The 18,741-nt window shown below is 41.8% G+C and overlaps 1 protein-coding gene across 4 annotated transcripts in view; it reads left to right on the top strand.

Moving 5' to 3' along the window:
• STOX2 (storkhead box 2) overlaps positions 1-18,741 on the top strand; it is a 150,904-nt gene that overhangs the window by 92,424 nt on the left and 39,739 nt on the right. The window lies entirely within an intron of this gene.

Here is an 18,741-nt window from a genome sequence, read left to right as displayed (position 1 = left end):
CTGAGTTATTTCCAAAATAAAGCTTTTACCTCTTCCTGTGCTCTTTGCCAGCAACTTCCAGATAGTTTCTAGTGACGTTTGTCAGAAGTTTGACCTGTAAAACGTCAGCAAGTGTGAGGAGAATTTCAGAAAACTATATTAAGCCACTGACTCTGAGCTACCAGCACGTCTGCTTTACCTCTGGTTCTCTTAGGTGAGAGCTCATCTGTGCATCAGTGAGACTTTTTTGCTTCTTGCTTTTACCCTGAGACCCTCTTACCTTTATTTCACCCTCACTTCTTCTGGGCTCTCTGCCCCCATCTGGTGACCCTGCTTTCTGGAAAGGCCCCTTCCTACAACTTTGCTTTCTGCTATATCATGTAGGCAGAGCTTGAAGTACGAAGCTTTGAAGGTTTCAGGAAAGCAAGACCACGTTTGTTTTTACAAGGGAATTGAAACAGAGCTCTGACTAATCAACATAAGCAAGATATCAAGACATATTGAATTTTGGGGTATAAGCGATTGCTCTTCAAGTTACTTACTGTGAATATTAAAATACTGTAACTGGAGAGAGAATATTTATGATTTTTTTATTATTATTAGGTGGTGTGTATATATGTGTTGTCTCTATCTGGATACATTTACATGCACCCAGAAGTAGTGGTACTCCCCTCACTCCTAGTCAGGATGTTTTACTGGGATCTGTATGATGCATTCAGGCCAAGTTTAATGCAAATCAGAGCTTTTTATCGGTAAAGATGCAACAAGAAGCCGTAGTAAATTGGATATATTTTGAGTTTCTCTTGCTACCTTTTGCTAGAAAAACCTTAATTTAATTAACCTTAAGCTTAATTTTAAAATGTAAACCAAATACTGCGCACTGATCATTGGCATGGCTTGTTTTGGTTTTTGTGGGTAAGTTGTTTGGTTGGTTTTGCTATTCTGAAGCCTTATGGGGGGGGGGGGGGGGGAGAGAAGGCAATCGTGTTTATTTTTTGCACGAGCAGTGTGATATTTTGGCTTCCAAGGTGACAGTGTTATGTTGAAGTAACAGTTTAAAACTATTTAGAGGCAAATGTGTGTTTGTTGTGTAAAAGTGACTAGTTGACAACTGTAGTAAAATGATCTTGAATTTGTTTACCTAACTTTATGTAGGAGGTAGCAAAGAAACTTCATCCCAGAAATATAAATTCAGGTGTTAAATGATCTGGGATGCTACCTTTCCCCCATTCTTAAGCCATTCATTAAAAAGAAGAACAAGAAAAAAGAAACTAAGAGTTAAGGCTGAAATACTCTGACTTTCAATCTAGTCATCCTTTTGTGCAAAAAAATATTTTTTAAAATATCATGTGGCTCACTTATGTTGCACTTATGTTCCAGTGGCAAGAGTACTTGTTCTAATTCAGAGCATTCAGGATTTTAAAGTAGTTTAGTCAGACTTTTATATTTGAACTAAAATAAATAGACATATGGCAAGTGGAAGAACATATAATCACTCTGCTGCCTCAAAATTCTTTTGAGGTCAAGAATTTGAAAACAGGAACCTATAGTGTGGCTTGTGAACACAATAGGAACAACTGGTGCTCAGCACTTTTGGAAATGAGGTCACTTTATTCTTGGTTGAAATGTGCAAAATGGGTCATCTGGGCATAGGCTTAAGACAAAGGCTAAGCACGTGGCCATTTATAACCAGGTTGTCCACATTGCCAGAACTAGTTGGTTAAAAGGATTCAGTTAAACAAGGAAACACTGGGATAGTTCTGCATTTTTCCCAACTTTTGGAAGCATAGCTACCACTAGGAAAATAAATCGCTGCCATACATTTTTCAAAGATCTGCTCATCCTAAGGATGACATCATCCATATTTTTCACAGTCACCCCTCCCTCTTGTGCCTTTCTGCTCGTCCTTCGCATAACCTACTTTAGGAAACACTGCTCTATTGTACAGTCCTTGGGAACACTGCCTCTTCACCAGTCTCAGCCCTGGGACTTCCCTGGTCCTGCCAGCAAAACAAAGGAGAAAATCCCAAACATGCACAAAACCCATAGCATCATCAGCAAAATCTAAAGATGCGTTAGGAAAGATAATAAGAAGTCTACTTAGATTTGACCATTGAGTTTTCATTATAAATATTCTGTTCAAAATATACATAAGTTGATAGCATTAAGGCCCAGATTCTGCACTTTTGGTTAATTGAACTGCTGTTGCTAACACATTGAAGGTGACAGTATGAGTCACAGGATACAGGTATGTCAGAGTCTGCAAATTTGAGACCTGATATTGATCGCTGTTGACTGTTGTGTGACATGCATCAGAAGTTTAGCATGAGAACTGATTCGTGTTTTCAATAGAAGTGTGCAGGTCTGGGATTCCAGACCCTGTCTCCAGTCATCCCAGTAGCCTGTACAAATTGGCATCCGATTGAACATCTAGATACTAGAAGGTCAAGATGATAGGAAAATTCAGATTGGAAGGAATCTCAGGTGATTATATTCCAACCTCTTGCTTGTGAATACAAGCCATTCATCTCAAGTGGAGTTGAATATTTGTGCACAAAGAATGCTTTTTATATTAAATTGTCAATTTAGTTGGGGAATAGTATATGAAAATCACAGTGGCCTTAAGCAAAAGCTTGTGAAGCCCATGCTAAAATAAACTGCACCCCTAATTCAAGGACCACCCATTTTTGTCTTTAATGATCTTACTTAGAAAAATATTTAACTAATCTGGGCCCATTTTATGCCATTTCTTGCTTTAATCGCAAAAGTACTGGCTTTGTTGATTACATAATACTTCTGTATCATTGTTCTCATTTTTTTGTGCAATTTTGTGTCTAGTTGATGGAATAACGCATGAAAGTATGTAGTGACATTATCAAGAATCGACAAAGCAGAAGGAAAAAAAACTGTTCTCAACTCCTGTGCATTTTGCCTCCTGAGGTGGACCTGTGCTAGAATTAGCCAGGGCCGTATCTCATATCTAGCACCAGATTTCAGATGTGCCCATGAGAATGGTTCACATTATTTTATTATTATTGTAAATTTAATTTACTGAGGAAGGCTTGGTGATTGACTTCACACAAGTGAGGTAATTTGGCCATCTAAAGCAAGCTTACATTTTGGCTAGTTTTTAACAAGAGCTGTCAAAAAGAGCTTGGAGGAAGAAGACAAAGTGGTGATAGCAGCAGTACAATTAATTCTGGACTGGAAAAGCAGAATGTAAGGAGACAGCTCCGTGGTTGGCAAAGTGCAGCCAGGGCTGAGCTGGGATATTGGCACACATTGTCGCAGAACACAGTGTTGCTTGTACAACATGTTTGTTGTATGTTTGGGTTTGAAAAGTGTTTCACTCCCATTGAAGAAACTTTCATTGAACTATATATACGATGTAATAAGTATGCAGTGGCAAATAAGTAGTTAATATGAAGATGCATAATGGTTTGCTGGTTTTGGTTTTTTTTCCTCTCTCTGCTACAAGGTCTTGGATATCTTTCAGCAGACAGAAATACTGTCTTGTCATGCCACACGGCTTTACTACTTTCAGTTTCACCAGTAGAGGAAACCACTTAAAAAGCGAAGCATAAGATTCCCACAGTGTCTTTCTGTTTCCAAGGTTTGCCTTGGATGAATTGCTGCACTGAAGAGTGATTAATCACTAGCCGGGAGATGGAACAACAGTGGCTGGCATACCAGACAGAAGCAAAATTGTCTGCTGGATGCCCAGATGAATGGGCTGTGTCTGGAGGAGCAGTGGTGGTGTCTGTCTTGTTTTTATGTCATGAATTGTTTCTCCCTTTTGACTTCATCCCAACTTCTAGTCGATGGTTTTCAGGTCACAAGGGAGGCTGCCCCAGCTTTTGCAATCACTGTGATTGATTCTTGCTTTGCAGAAGAGGTATTTAAAGGGTAACAGTAGTATTTACTAGTCATTCCACAGTGCATTTTTTATTTCATTTCATCTGCAGTTGAAACTGTTGCTGGACTAATAAATACAACAGTTTGTAAGTTATTTCTCTAGGATCTCACATGTAGCCATTTCCATCCTTGCAGGAGTTGCATGCTAAAGAAGCTGTGTATGGTGTAGATCCCATTTAGAAAAGAACCATTGCTGGCATCCCTGCAGTATCTTTGACATGGCCATGTTTTTCTTTCTTACTCAGAGCTGAAAGATTTGTGCATGTGTTATTATAGGGCACACAAATAGTTTTATTCATATAATGCAACAGTGATTTTGGAACTTTGTATTGTGTTACACGTTTCCCTTAAAGTGGGTAGTTTTCTTTTCAGCTGTCTGCACAGCCAAGACTTGAAAGCAACCCTCTGTCAAAGTGTAAATATCAGTACAGGTAGGTTGCAAGCCAGTTCTAGTTGTGCTTTAAATAAAGTCATTGAGAACATTTAGACTGGATGCGGCCCCTTAATGTGGAGCAAGAGGAATAGAGGGGCAGCTCTTTAAGCCCCTGATCTGCCAGGGGGAAAACCTGTCCTCAGTGCAGAGACTGGAAGGCAATCTTAGGGATGCCTTTATAGGACAGTGCACAAGCCCTAAGTAGGGGGACTACTGGGGAAAAAAGAAGGTGTATTCCTGGGTAAGACTTCTTCATGCTGTGGAGCTTCAGGGAGACAGTTGTGATCAAACCCTACTGAAACCCCAGAGCAGGACAAGGCAGGGAAGCCCAAAGGGGATTCAGAGTTGCCTTTACTAGGCTTGGCGTTCTCTGGGTAGGCAGCAAAGAGAGGAGACCAGAGCATAACCTAGTGTGCTAGATGTCTGTGCTGCAAGAAGAAAAGTGCACTGGATTTTAAATGTATACATTTAAAACATAAATCAAACAACCCCCAGCCCTCCAACTCTGCCTAAGTCAGACTTAAGGTGCTTTGCTTCCTTATGTACCTAAGGTAGTGGCTGCGTAACAGCTCCGATGTCTTCCCCTGTGAAATGCAGTATTGCTGCTTGCCATGCTTAGCGTTGGATGATGTGTCAAACCCCTTGATTTAAACAATGTGCAGGGCGTAATTAGCTTTGTCTGCAATATTCTAGTATTAGCTGTCATAAGAAATGGTACTGAACATCTTACCTGTGCTAAAGTCTTTCTCACCTGCTCTGAACCTCCCCCCCAACACTTATGTTGTATGTAGAAAAAAAGTTTATTCAACAGTAACGTGTGTTTGCATGTATGTATATATATCACAAATACACAGACATATTTGATTCTGCACTTTTTTTTTTAACTTTTCTGTGCTTGCTTTGTTCTGTACCATTTAGTTTATTTCAATGCAGCGTACTGTGGCACTGTCTGTGTCTGCTTTGTTAGATTTTTGTAGTGTTTTTACATTTTTAAGCAAAAGCTGTGGGGGCCTATATAGAATCTTTGTTATGCATATGAGCACATTATGCAGGCTTATAGAATTATAGAATCGTTTAGGTTGGAAAAGACCTTTAAGATCATCAAGGCCAACCATAACCTAGCACTGCCAAGTCCACCACTAAACCATGTCCCTAAGCACCACATCTACTCGTCTTTTAAATACCTGCAGGGATGATGACTCCACCACTTCCCTGGGCAGCCTGTTCCAATGCTTGACAACCCTTTCGGTGAAGAAATTTTTCTTAATATCCAGTCTAAACCTCCCCTGGTGCAACTTGAGGCCATTTCCTTTCGTCCTATCATTTGTTACTTGGGAGAAGAGACCGACCCCCACCTCTCTACAACCTCCTTCCAGGCAGTTGCAGAGAGCAATAAGGTCTTCCCTCAGCCTCTGCTTCTCCAGGCTAAACAACCCCAGTTCCCTCAGCTGCTCCTCATAAGACTTGTGCTCTAGACCCTTCACCAGCTTTGTTGCCCTTCTCTGGACGCGCTCCAGCACCTCAATGTCTCTCTTGTGGTGAGGGGCCCAAAACTGAACACAGTATTCGAGGTGCAGCCTCACCAGTGCCGAGTACAGGGGCACGATCACTTCCCTAGTCCTGCTGGCCACACTATTTTTGATACAAGCCAGGATGCTACTGGCCTTCTTGGCCACCTGGGCACACTGCCAGCTCATCTTCAGCTGGCTGTCAACCAATACCCCCAGGTCCTTCTCTGCTGGGCAGCTTTCCAGCCACTCTTCCCCAAGCCTGTAGCGTTGCATGGGGTTGTTGTGACCCAAGTGCAGGACCTGACACTTAGCCTTGTTGAACCTCATACCGTTGGCCTCAGTCCATCGATCCAGCTTGTCCAGATCCCTCTGTAGAGCCTTCCTACCCTCAAGCAGATCAACGGTCCCACCCAGCTTGGTGTCATCTGCAAACTTGCTGAGGATGCACTTGATTCCCTTGTCTAGATCATTGATAAAGATATTAAACAGAACTGGCCCCAGTACTGAGCCCTGGGGGACACCACTTGTGACCAGTGTTTTTTTCTTTAAGTCTAGGTAGACAACATCCACAGCCTTTCCCTCATCCATAAGCAGGTCACCTTGTCATAAAAGGAGATCAGGTTAGTCAAGCAGGACCTGCTTTCATAAACCCATGCTGACTGGGCCTGATCACCTGGTTGTCCTGCACATGCCACGTGACGGCACTCAAGATGATCTGCTCCGTAACCTTCCCTGGCACCGAGGTCAGACTGACAGGCCTGTAGTTCCCTGGACCCTCCTTCTGGCCCTTCTTGTAGATTGGCATCACATTTGCTAACCTCCAGTCAGCTGGGACCTCCCTGGTTAGGCTTACTTTATTCTATCTCCATGAGTCTTGCTTTAAGTGTTTTCTCTCTTTCTTTTGCTTTTTATGCTATGGGTTAAATCACATACATGATGCTTTTGTTTTGGTTCTGTAGACAGATAACTCCAAAACTCCTAGAGCCTTTGTGATTTCCTTGTGAACACCGTCATTGTGAATACTCTTACGAGTACATATTTTTACAAGCATGTACTATGCTTCCTGTCTCTGAGCAAAATTCAGTTGAAATGTTCTTGGGGATCAAGTACAATGTTTTGTTGATATTGCTACAATGGATTTTCATTCTTATTTAATTGAATTAATGAATTTTTGCCCAGTGAAAATATTGAGGTCTTCAAATATTTAGTGTCAGATAATTTTGTCTCAGTCTTTTTCAAGAGTATTTTAGCCAACAAACTTGAGCCTTTGCTGTTTTAAATAACTTCTCACAGTAAGTCATAGGTACCTGTCACATTGTAAAAATACTTGTTGGTTGGTTCTGAGGGGAAACAGTGTGAAGGACCTAAGGAGACAATTTCTTAGGACCTGTAATGGCGGTGAAATTTTGGTTTAGCCTGACCTCTGCTGGGTAAGTCTTGGACTTGACCCTTCCTCTTTATCCCAGCCCAACCCAACACAGCTCTCCCTTTCTGTTGACAATGACCTGCCCATGACCAGGAATTCAAGTCTTGGCTCTGCAAGCACAGAGACTTCACCAAAGTTCACATGCCTGGTGTGCAGCTGAAGAGAAGATGCTGATTTATTCTTACATAATTATTTATTTGTATTGCCATTGTGCTTAAGGGGTACCCATTGTGCTGGGCACAGAAAATAAAGGATTGTAAATGCCTTGAAGCCTTGGGATCTAAACAGTGTACTAGAGAAGATGCGAAAAGAGATGGAGATGCCAAATATATGCAGAGTAAAATATTCTACATTTTATACTGCTAGTAAATTCTGTCAGTGAAATAATAATGCAGCAAAGAAGAATCCAGATTATTTAGTGTAGTTTGCAAGAGAGACCTCACTTTGGAATTTGGGGAGTGTGGAATAAATCATCCTTTGTGAGCATTTATTCCGTTTTTTGCAGCAGAGCCATCCTTGTAGTTATGTGCAATACATCTGAGTTAAAAACAACCTCCATAAATGATGCATAAACTGAATTCATTTTTGTTTAAAAAATATCAACAAGAAAAAAAGATAGGAGTGATTCCTAATCTTCTGTCATTCAGCCGTTGTCTGATGATGAGAACCTGTGTGTGTGTTACAGAGCATGTATATAAATGCAGAAGACTGGGAACATAAACAGAGCCCCTCCATTCTGAAATGAATAGTCCTGTCAGCAGTAAGGATGTAGTATATTTTTTTTTTAGCATTTAGGTCACCTCTCTCTAGTGGGCTGATGCTAATCTCTGCTTTCCCAAGACATTGGGAAAGCAAAATGCAAAATGGGGAATTGCCAGCCTGCCTCCAAATCGGTGTGGCTACCAGAATAGCCAGAACTGTGTTACCACAGTGGCTGGTGAAGTCCTCCGCGACGCCTGCAAGGCTAGACTCAGTAATGTTTGCCTTGGGGACGCTCAGGACAAGGCTGGGTTACAGACTTGCTACCTGTCATCACTGAGGCTGGGAAAAGGGAAAAAATGGAAATGTGGAGTACCATATTCTTGCATGTCAGCTTGACTGAGCAGTGCTGTAAGGGAAATGGTGCGCATACGCTATTGTGGCACATGTTCAATATGGGTTGCTGTGCTAGGTGATGGGGACGTAAGTGATACTTGTTTTATGGGGTTTTAAGAAAGGCTGAGAACTTGTTAAAAGCTGTGACAATAACTTGCTGATCTTTTCTTTCTTTTCTGAGTACTGACACCCGTAGACTGTGAAACTAACCCAATTTGTTAACAGGAAAAGAACTGGACGGAAAAAAAAAAACTTAATAAAACTTTTGAGGTCATTCTAGCTGCTTGTACTCAGTTGTATTGTGCTTTGAATATGTAAAATAAAGGATATCCTAGTGCATGGGAAACCAGGGCTTCTCATTTCTAACTAAGCTTATATTCCTCATGTGGGGGATAGAGGCCCTGGTACGGAGAGGATAGAGTTCATGGACGTAAAGTATAATACCTGGTTATGTATTCACAGGAGACGTTATTTGCTGCCTGTGTAACTGAATGTATAATGAGAAATGGAGATCGGTAACCCATGGAGGCAACCACTGGAAAATTAATCTACCGGGGGTCTCATAAGCTGTCTTGAGCTTCTTCTTAATGAAGAGTTCTCGGGTGATACATGCCTAGACTGGGAGAGATTATGGGTGGATATTAACAGGATGTTGAGCTAATTGCTGACACAGAGCTGGTTCCCCTTCTTTCTTCACTTTGAACCTTAATTACATCCTAAGAATGGAGAGTGAATCAAGAAAGAAAAAAAAAAACACCCCAAAACAAACAAACAAAAAAAACCCCAACCCAAAAAAGAGTTCTCGGGGATCGATTTTTGGCTAGCAGGTCATGGGGATGAAGTGAGAGAGCTGCTGCCTGGAAGGTATTCTGACTTCTGCAGTAACCTGGGTAGAAATCCTTCCTCTCCGCACCAGGTCGTCCCGCAGTTGGAAGTGCCGAGCAACGTTTGGAGGCTGTGGATTCCACCCTGCTTCCAGTCCTGCCGTCCCCCAGGCCAGAGCCCAGGCCTGTATTCAAATAGATGCTTGGAAAATTTGTTCAGGATGCTCAGCCTGTTTAGCAGTGCGCACCATCCTAGGACTTCTGCCGTGGTTTTCACACGTCATCCCCAAAGGGCCATCCCTTCATTTCCTGTGGTCAAGTAAAAAGCTTGTTAGTTTTGTCTCTTTGGTCTGGGTAGCCAGTGGGACCATTGTGCTGATGTTGTTTGCTTGCTTATAGGTCTCTCCCGACCGTAGACTTGTCCAGTTTTTCTTTGGAGGAAAAGCATTTTCCAGACACCTTCCCCTTCAAATGCAAGGGCTTCATAATGGATGGTGTCAACATCTACTGCGAACCCCCTCAGTATAGGTATCTCTCTCTCACTTTCTCCTTTAAATCTTTTTTTGTCTTCTAGCTTAAATTTTAAAAAATTACATCAATTTCCCTAATGCTGAAGATGCTTTTTCTCTCAGGAATTTAAAAACTGCCAGTTTGTCTCTTTTTTTCCTTCATAACTCTTTAGATCTCCCCCCCCCCCCCCCAATCTTTCCTCATTCTGGAAGAGTATTTCCCCTTTCTCATTATATCATGTGTGCTGTTTCCCCCCCCCTCATCACCATCAGCCCTCCCCCCCATCCTTTCAGGCAGTATAGAGTACACTTCTAATCACCCGTATTTTTTATCTTCTTTCTGAATCTTAAGCAAAGCCTTTCTGATCTCTGTGTGTGTTCTGGAGCAGAACACGCCAGGATCGGGACAGGGTGAGGCTGAAGGCAAAATCACGGAAGCAACAATTGAGAGATGTCTTGAAAGTGAGACGTTAGCTTTGTGATTCATTATCTTCTTATGAGAGCTAGAAAGTTCTTTCCGTGTTTGTACGTCTAAAGTGCTTGCATTTTGAATGAGCTCAGGAGGTTTATTTGAAGAGGTAAGGTACTGGGATGAGAGTTTTAAGTGCATTGTTCAAGCACATTTACATGTTTTGGAGTCTGGCATTTGTGACATCAAAACATTTAAATTGTTCTCTGTCTTTTGGGGGTTTTTTTTGGTTGGTTATTTTGTGCTTTTTAAGGGGGTGCAGGGGGAGTAGTCAGAGAATCAGGATAATGGCTTTAACAAACGGAAATAGTTTGTGTGAATAACTCCACAAGCAGCTCCTCATTCAAGCATAATTAGAAACACATTTTAAATCACTTTCACCCATACAGTTTTGAGTGTATCCTTTGGGTTTGTAATAGAAGGCGGCACAAAATTAACTCCCAAGATGAGGGATTCTCTTCTGAAGAGGCTGCATGGCTTTATCCATAGTATTCCTGAAAGAGCCTAATTTTCTCCCACCCTCCGCCCCCATGCTCAAAATCTACCTGGATTTTTGTGGCAGCTCTCTTGAAGGCATGAGATCCAGTTAGATAAAGTAGAAGTTCAGGATGAAGTTTCTAGCTAAAATCCTTTTCTGCCTCTTAAAGTTTAGCTGTGTCTTAGTTTACTGCACTTTCAAAAAGTTGGTGCTACTTTTTAATGGACATTTTATTTTTTTCAGCTAATAGCTGGTTAATGAATAGTCCTGACTGTGACAAGAATGATGCATCCAATACAAAAGAGGCACGGGGACATTCCCAGTGGTATGTCTACCTTGTTTTGTGAGACACTATCTGTCGTGGTTTAGCCCCAGACGGCAACTAAGCACCACGCAGCCGCTCCCTCACTCCCCCCCCACACCCCCCGCGGTGGGATGGGGAAGAGAATCGGAAGAGTAAAAGTGAGAACACTCGTGGGTTGAGATAAGGACAGTTTAATAGGGAAAGCAAAAGCCGCGCGCGTGAGCAAAGCGAAGCAAGGAATTCTTTCACTCCTTCCCTTGGGCAGGCATCTCCAGGAAAGCAGGGCTCCCTCACATGTAATGGTTGCTTGGGAAGATAAACACCATCACTCCGAATGTCATCCCCCCTTCCTTCTGCTTCCCCAGCTTTATATACTGAGCATGACGTCATATGGTATGGAATAGCCCTTTGGCCAGTTTGGATCAACTGTCCTGGCTGTGCCCCCTCCCAGCTTCTTGGGCACCTGGCAGAGCATGGGGAGCTGAAAAAAGTCCTTGACCAGTGTAAATACCACTTAGCAACAGCCAAAACATTAGCGTGTTATCAATATTATTCTCATACTAAAACCCAAAACACAGCACTACACCAGCCACTAGGAAGAAAATCAACTCTATCCCATCCAAAACCAGGACACTATCCATCATTAAATTTCCATTTAAAACAGCTGGTGTTAGGTGCTCATCTTTGTGAGACGCAGTAAGAATGTCCTGGGACTTTCTTGTTTACATCTTGGTAATAGATAATTAATATGAAATGATGCTATTAAGGATCTGGGCTCCAATAAGAGACAGTAGGAAGACTTGCAAATAATCTGTATTCTTGACCACAGAGCTCAGGCATAAGGTCACAGAGATGACAGACAAATGTCTGAATGTTGTGTCCAGATTTCAAGAGCATGTCCACCAGTTAGATCCTCTTTTCACAATTCTTGTTCATTATTGCTATTTTATATGTTCACTAGCAGTGAGAAGATGCCAACTTTTCATGGGATTTGAGTGTTGATGAGCTTTAAGGCAAAACCACAGCAGATCTTTATAGTCTTGGAGTTTTTGCCATGCAGCAACCAAAACTCGTTTTTCCAGAGTATTTTTGTAGGCATTAGAAATTGGTGACACAGAATGTTTTCTTAGTATGATTTGTTCACTTACAGAAAGGTTACCCTTTCTGATCCCTTGAACATCAAAGTAGGAACAAACTGAGGGCTGGCAGTCCCTTCCTACAGAAATGCTTGGTTAGGTACTCCAAATCTTATTCCCAGGAGCAAATTGCTTCTGAGATTCCTGCCTCACTCACTCAAGTTGCTTAATCTGCAGCCTTGTACCAGGTCCCAGCCTGACCTGAAAAACCCTGCTAGCTCCACATTCTTCCAGTGGGATCATGATCTTCCAGCAGCAAGCCTGGGCTGCTAAGCTTGACATTGTCCTTCTGAGCTGATAAGCAGCTCGCAAGGTGGGGAGGATGAAATCATGCTCTAGACAACATCACCATTCTGGTTCCTTTGCTTGGGGCTTCTCTTTATCACTTCAGAATCAAGATTTGAAATTAAAAATAAACATTTGCAAAGCAGTCCTGCTGCCCCGCAGGGGTTTGTCTTAATGCTTGCTCCTTTGTAGCCTGTCTTCCAGGTATTCAGATGCTTCTCCAGCTAACACCGTTCACACAGCTGCCTTCTGGTAGGGGCCTGAATCTGAAGACACATGCATTTGGGGTCTTTGAGTCCCATCTCTTGCTGCTGCTGCAGGTGACTGTTGAGCCTTTTCACAAATGGCTCTAGATCCATTTTAAAACCAGGTTTTGTCTCTACTGATAAAAGGCTGTGCTGTTACCCTACTACTGTCATGGCTAGCGATCTTGGTCTCAGTTCCTGCCTGCATTTTCTGTTTGCTGAAACAACGCTGTTTTCTGGGTGACGCATGGTGAGCGTCTGTCCCAGCACTGGCTGTCTTGGAGCCTTACTGTCTGTTCTGCCTAAATGCATAGCTTAGCATAAAGAGTGGTAAACTTCTGTGGTGCAAAATGAGGTGTTTTTTAAGGTTTACATTTCAGATTAGAAGAAGAATTGTTGTGACAGTCATTTACATTAGATGCTGACTAAGTCTTTGGAAATAATCTGTTCTGTAGTTTATCAGCTGTTTTCTTTTGGTTTCTTTTTGGTTTGTTTTCGCTGAGAGTGTGATGGACGAGATCTCCGTCTCAGACTTAGTTTCTTTTTGAAACATTTCTTCAAGCTCTTTTTTCCTTTTTTTTTTCCCTTTTTTTTTTGTTTTTGCATGCATGAAGTGCTTAATGCCCTCAATCTGCATGAAAATGTTTTGTATATAACTCGAAAAGCTCCCTTAGGACTGTAGACTTTTTAAAATGGAACAATTTAAACATTTTCCACACAAATGGGCACTTGGGGCAAATGTCATTATAAGAATTATAAGAATATTTGTTAGATATTTTCACTGTTTTTTCTTTAAGACCTGCCTCTCCAGTCACAGTGGAAATTACAAGTCAAATAGAGTCAGCATGATTTCTGTTACTGGCAGAGAAGTAGAGAGTTTGTAAGGCTGGGAAATTAGACGTTAATAAGAAAGAGAAACAATAGACAGTCTTCTCTGCTTCAGTCAACATGGTGCAGGTGTTGAGGCTGAGGTAATGGTGTTGCTGCTTTCCTACTCTGAATAGTACATACATATTTATAAACACATGCAAATCAATCAAGTATTCCATTTGCAAGATACATTAACAAAACAGGGATTGAGATGCAGAACAAGTCAAAAATGCTTCAAGTTCAAGTCCTGCTCAGACTGCATGAAAGTTTTCATTTAAAACTAATGTGTTAAGATTCTCAAGTTTCGCATGAGGAAATACATGATACTGGTTATTCTTATAAGGACATATGTTGAAACTCATGTTGTAAAACTTGAGGCTTACATATGGTTGACTAGTAGACAGAAGCTCTATTTTGTGGAGGTTTTTAGATTCTAAGGAAATTGTTTTCTGATTTGAAACAGAGCTCCAAAGTAGTCAAATTTCACGTGGAAGAAAATCCCAAACCCAGTGTTTTTAGATCAGATGAAATACTTAATTCCAGCAGGATCAGACTGTTTTGTTTCAAATTTGACTGTTTAAATGTTTTAAATATTGCTCTACCTAATGCAGCCTTTCAGAATGAACTAATTTGAAGGGAGAGAAAGAAACACTTCGTGTAAGAATACAGTAACAGGAAGTTCTGACATTTATCCAAATATTTCTCCCCCTCTCCAAAATTAATATTTCACAATATCAGTATGGTTTTCTGATACATTTTAATATCAGTGGAATTGTATTCTATAGAGTAGGACACGTGAAGTCATTCATGTGAAGCCATTCTTTCTGACTGTGTGTTGTCTGTGTTTTGGGGAGATACTCCAGCAGTGGGTGGAGAAATGCATGATTCTAGACACTAACACTAGAATCATTAGTATCTGACCATATTCCTTGGGAAACTTAGTTATTGCTGGTGATGGTTTTTCACAGATCCTTGGTACTACTGATTAAAATGGGTACATGCTGTCTCTGTCAGAACAGCGCTATTTTTAAACACATTCTTGGAATGTGTGCTTGCTACTTATATCCTTGTTTATTCCAGCTATGTGTCCTTACTTTGTTCAAGTCTCGATGGTCTATCAGATATGACAAATTATGCTTGCTTTTGCAAAACTTGCCCTTTATTGATAAAACCCGTGCTGGTAGACCTGAACCTAGATGCCATTAAAACAGATGGAATTTAGTAAGCCTTTTTAAAGCCCTTTAAACGTGGACTTGCTGTCAGGGTGGTGACTGTGTCAGTCATTTTTGTGGTGAATGGCTATATTACAATGGAGTTTCATGACAACTGAACAGTTCTTACATATAACTAGTGGCCCCCAGAGCAGGAGGTCCTGCTTCTCCATACCTGCATTGCCTGTGGGCTACTGCCTCCTACTTTGCTCTGAGACAGGGCCTCCTCTGTCCTAACAGGGCACCCAGTCAGGGTTTGGCATAAAATATTGGCAGGACTAGCCTTTTGCTGGGTTAGCTCCCTAAACTAACTCATTGCAGGGGATCAACCATGAATGCTGGCTGTCCTGGGATGGGTGAGGAGAGCAGTGGTTAGCCTTTAGATTGGTTAGCTCTGTTGTGCAGTTCGGCATCTCTGAATGCTTTGGCAAACGATGACTTGTCTGTGTTCCAGTTTCCTGTCTTCCAGTTCCTGTGTTCCAGTTTCCTGTCTTCCAGTTTCTTGTCTGCTTCCAGTTTCCTATGAACAAAGGGGAAATACCACAAAGTATCACCAGCGTGGTGAGGGATTTCTCATGCCATCTGAAGTAGCAGTGATGACATCCAGTCAACAGCATTTTCAGTATTAGTCCAGAGGATCCAGCTGAAAATAGTTGTTAGCAATGGCTTTGCTTTCTGCTGTAGGTCAGGCTGGGATGGTTTGGTCTTTCTGAGGCTTACCCAAACGTACCTGCTGGCAGTGCGGCTGAACAGGAGCTGAGTGCTGTGAGCTGATTTTGAGCATGCAGCTCAGCTTTGGTTTCTCTGGAGCTGTTGAAGGGAGTTTGGTTCTGGTTCCACTGCCAGCTTAGATGTTTTGCCTGTTAAAAGCACCTGATTTCCTAGTAAGGTTTTAAGCACAGACAAGAGTATATAATTTGTAATATATGCGTCTGACATGAGTGTTTCAAAGCAATTTGGGTATGTATGGTTTTTTCATTGCCTGTTTAACCCTATCTCTCCATTGTAAATGGAAGATTTCTGGCATGGGAGAGACCATTTTGCATAAACTATTCAGTAAGGTTTTCCAGATGCTTAGATTTCAAAATTTTAAAAAATCTAAAAGGGCCAAACATATGTCTAGGATATGCTGAGTACTAGGGGCTGTAAGCATGACTTCATTTCGTATGGGCAGGCCAGAGCTAACTCTAACCTAGTCAGCTCTATTAACATAAGCAGTGTAACTGCTGCACCACAGTGTTCAACACGGACTGCAAAAAACTATTTGAATGGTCAGGGAGTTACCCCACATGGGTAGCATAAAGCTGGCCCAGGCACATTTCCATCAGTTACAGTCACACCACTGAATGCACCACAAATGTGTCGGGTAGCTTTATGTCATCTTGTGGATGAAAGCTGTTTTTGGATGAAAGCTGTTTTCCTGGTGCCACTTCTGGAATCCTGATGATTAGCCTGCAGGAATTAGGTGTGCTGGACCTGTCCTGGAGCTTTTCCTGGTGGCTGGAAGAATCCAAGTGTGCTGTTTGAGGTTCTCCTCCTGGAGTTATTACTGGTCAGTGCAGGGCCTCAAGTTTGGTTCTTGCTGTAACTAATTTGCTTGATGATAATCTGTTAGTTCAGTTCAGGTTGACATTTTTGAACCTGCATCTTAGAGAGGTGGGAAGTTGGAACAAACTGGCTGCTTAGCCTAGTTTAATCTTTGCCATAGTCTTTCCTTTTAGCATTGAAGGAGAAAAGAGCAAAAACATCCTGTAAGCTTCCAACAAAACCGCAGAATTTTAGTATCTGGGCAAATCCTGTATGTGGAGGTAGTAGTTAGATCATTCCAGGCTTCCAGTTAACAGAAACTATGTGGAGAAAGTTAAGGAATCCTTTGCTTTCAGATACTGCAGAAATATGAGAGCACCAGATTTTTACTTCTTTTCTTTAAATACAAATAAGAGATGCCAATAGAAATTATGGCTTTTGATTGTAGGCTTATCATCCTTAAGCTAATAGTTGTGGCACATCTATGGATTATGCAATTTGGTTGAGCAGTTGCTAGTTTAGCTGTAAGCTATTGTCAGTCATCTTGTCCTCCCTGGTTGTTTGCCAGGTTCCTCCTCCTGTACTTGAGGAAAAAGGGAATAATGAATGTTTAATAACTGAAGGTTCATGGTTGGTCCCAAAGCCAAATACCAAAACTGATAAAATCATTATGAGCCTTTTTTTTTTTTTTTTCCAAAGGAACCTTTTAAAAAGCAGTAATTGATAAGTATGTAAAGCTGAAGATCACAAGAAGGAAGTGATCTCATGCTTCCATGGCCTCATAGATTGTATCTGAAACATGTTGGCTCTGTCTGAACTAGGCTGTGAACTCCTTGAGGCAGGGCCGGTCTCCTTCCAGATCTTGTAAAATGCCAGACACTGCTGATGTCACCCGCTAAAGAACCATTTCCTCATACCTGACTTGTAGAGGAAGTGATGGGTTTCAGCGGCATTAGTGAAGGAGAGATGATTGTCAGCATTTAAAGGTCTCAAAGATTAACGGCAAACAGAGAAGCCAGAGTAATACTATGGGAAATCGATGTATAGGCAAGAAAATGCTTTGGACACAATATGGTGGTATGCCTTTTTAAAAACCTTTGCGCTGTCTTGGCTTGTAGCTTCTATGCTGAGCCTTGGCCTGGGATTTCCTGTATGCCAGAGGTTGCACGATCATAGGAATCCCCTGCTGTTGCTTTTTTATACTGCCTGGCATGGGGAAAAGGGATTTACAGAGGTTTGGGGTTTTTTTCACTCTTTCAGCTATTTGTTTAGTATCAAAAGGGCTGTGCCAGTGGTGTTGTGGATCGTGTGTGCATTTCTAGCATGTAGTTGCAGGGCGGGGGAGAACCTAGCACTTGTCCTGCCATGCAGCAGTTCTCGGTCTTGCTTAGAGTGGTGGCAGTTGCCTTTCAAAATTGGTATTACTCTGCCGTGTTACCTTCTTGATCTTTTTTTCCATTGCTCAAGCAGAAAGTTTCCACTTCTTTAAAGTTAGCCAGCTCCAGTAATGGCTTGCATGTCAAAGTCTGGAATAAAAGCATTTGTGCAGCTTCCTTAAGTAATTCAAATGGTGAGTGAGCTCATAAAGGGAAGAACATTGAAATTCAGGCTGAATCAGTGGTTAATTGGCTGCTAGTCCTTTCTCAGTTTCCCTCGGGCCTGAGCGCCAGAGGAGGATGAGGTCATGGTGCTGATTCTTGACCACAGCATGCTGCAGACCTCCCATGTCTTACCAGGGCTTGCATCAGCTGCATCCCAAAGACAGAATTACTGTGACACAAATACTGCTTTGGCTTTCTCCTAAACATCCATCAGCTTGGTGTGGTTAGGCTGTACATGTCGCTGATGCCTGTGGACCATGAGACACACCAGCCCTAAAAACCAAGATGCCCATTTACACTTGTGAAGAGAGCCTTTGGCCCAAGTTCAGAGCGAAGTTCAAATTCATCCTCAGAATCCACAGCAAGGCACCTTTGTTGCCCTGTGATTTGCCTTTATGAACTAATTCTCCTGCTTGCTTTTGATGCCTTTTTTTTTTAAGACTATATCCTCAGACATCATTTTATAAGCAGAACCGAGAGATGGAGAATGTGGTTTGTTTTAGCTTTCCAGTTTGCTCTTCCGCTTTGGTTTTCAGCATGTGTGCTGGTCACTGTTTTTACAAAGCATGTTTGGGTTGTAGGAACTCCTGTGTCTATTCAAGATAGACGTAGCTGATCAAAAGACCCTTCTTGTGCAAAAACATTTCCGTTATGGTTGTCCTTTTAGACGATAACTTCTTTTAAAAGGGTGGAAGATCGGCCTAAGTTTCTGTACAAGTGTAGATTCTACCTCAGTAGCAGCCAGAGGGGAGTATTTTGCTGTGGTCCTTTGTTTTACCTTCTTTAAACTTTAAAAACAAAACAACAAAAACCTTGGATCAATTATGCAGCCATGCTGAGTTAAAAAGTCGCATAAAATACTTGAGGGGTTTAGCCTTTTGAAGAAGGGGGTGGATGTGGTTGCTGCGACTGTTCAGATTCAC

The sequence above is a fragment of the Ciconia boyciana genome, chromosome 5 (genome assembly GCF_034638445.1).
Source record: "Ciconia boyciana chromosome 5, ASM3463844v1, whole genome shotgun sequence".
Taxonomy (NCBI): Eukaryota; Metazoa; Chordata; class Aves; order Ciconiiformes; family Ciconiidae; genus Ciconia; species Ciconia boyciana.
Note: the sequence above shows the minus strand (reverse complement) of the source record. Positions and strands in the feature narration are given on the sequence as shown.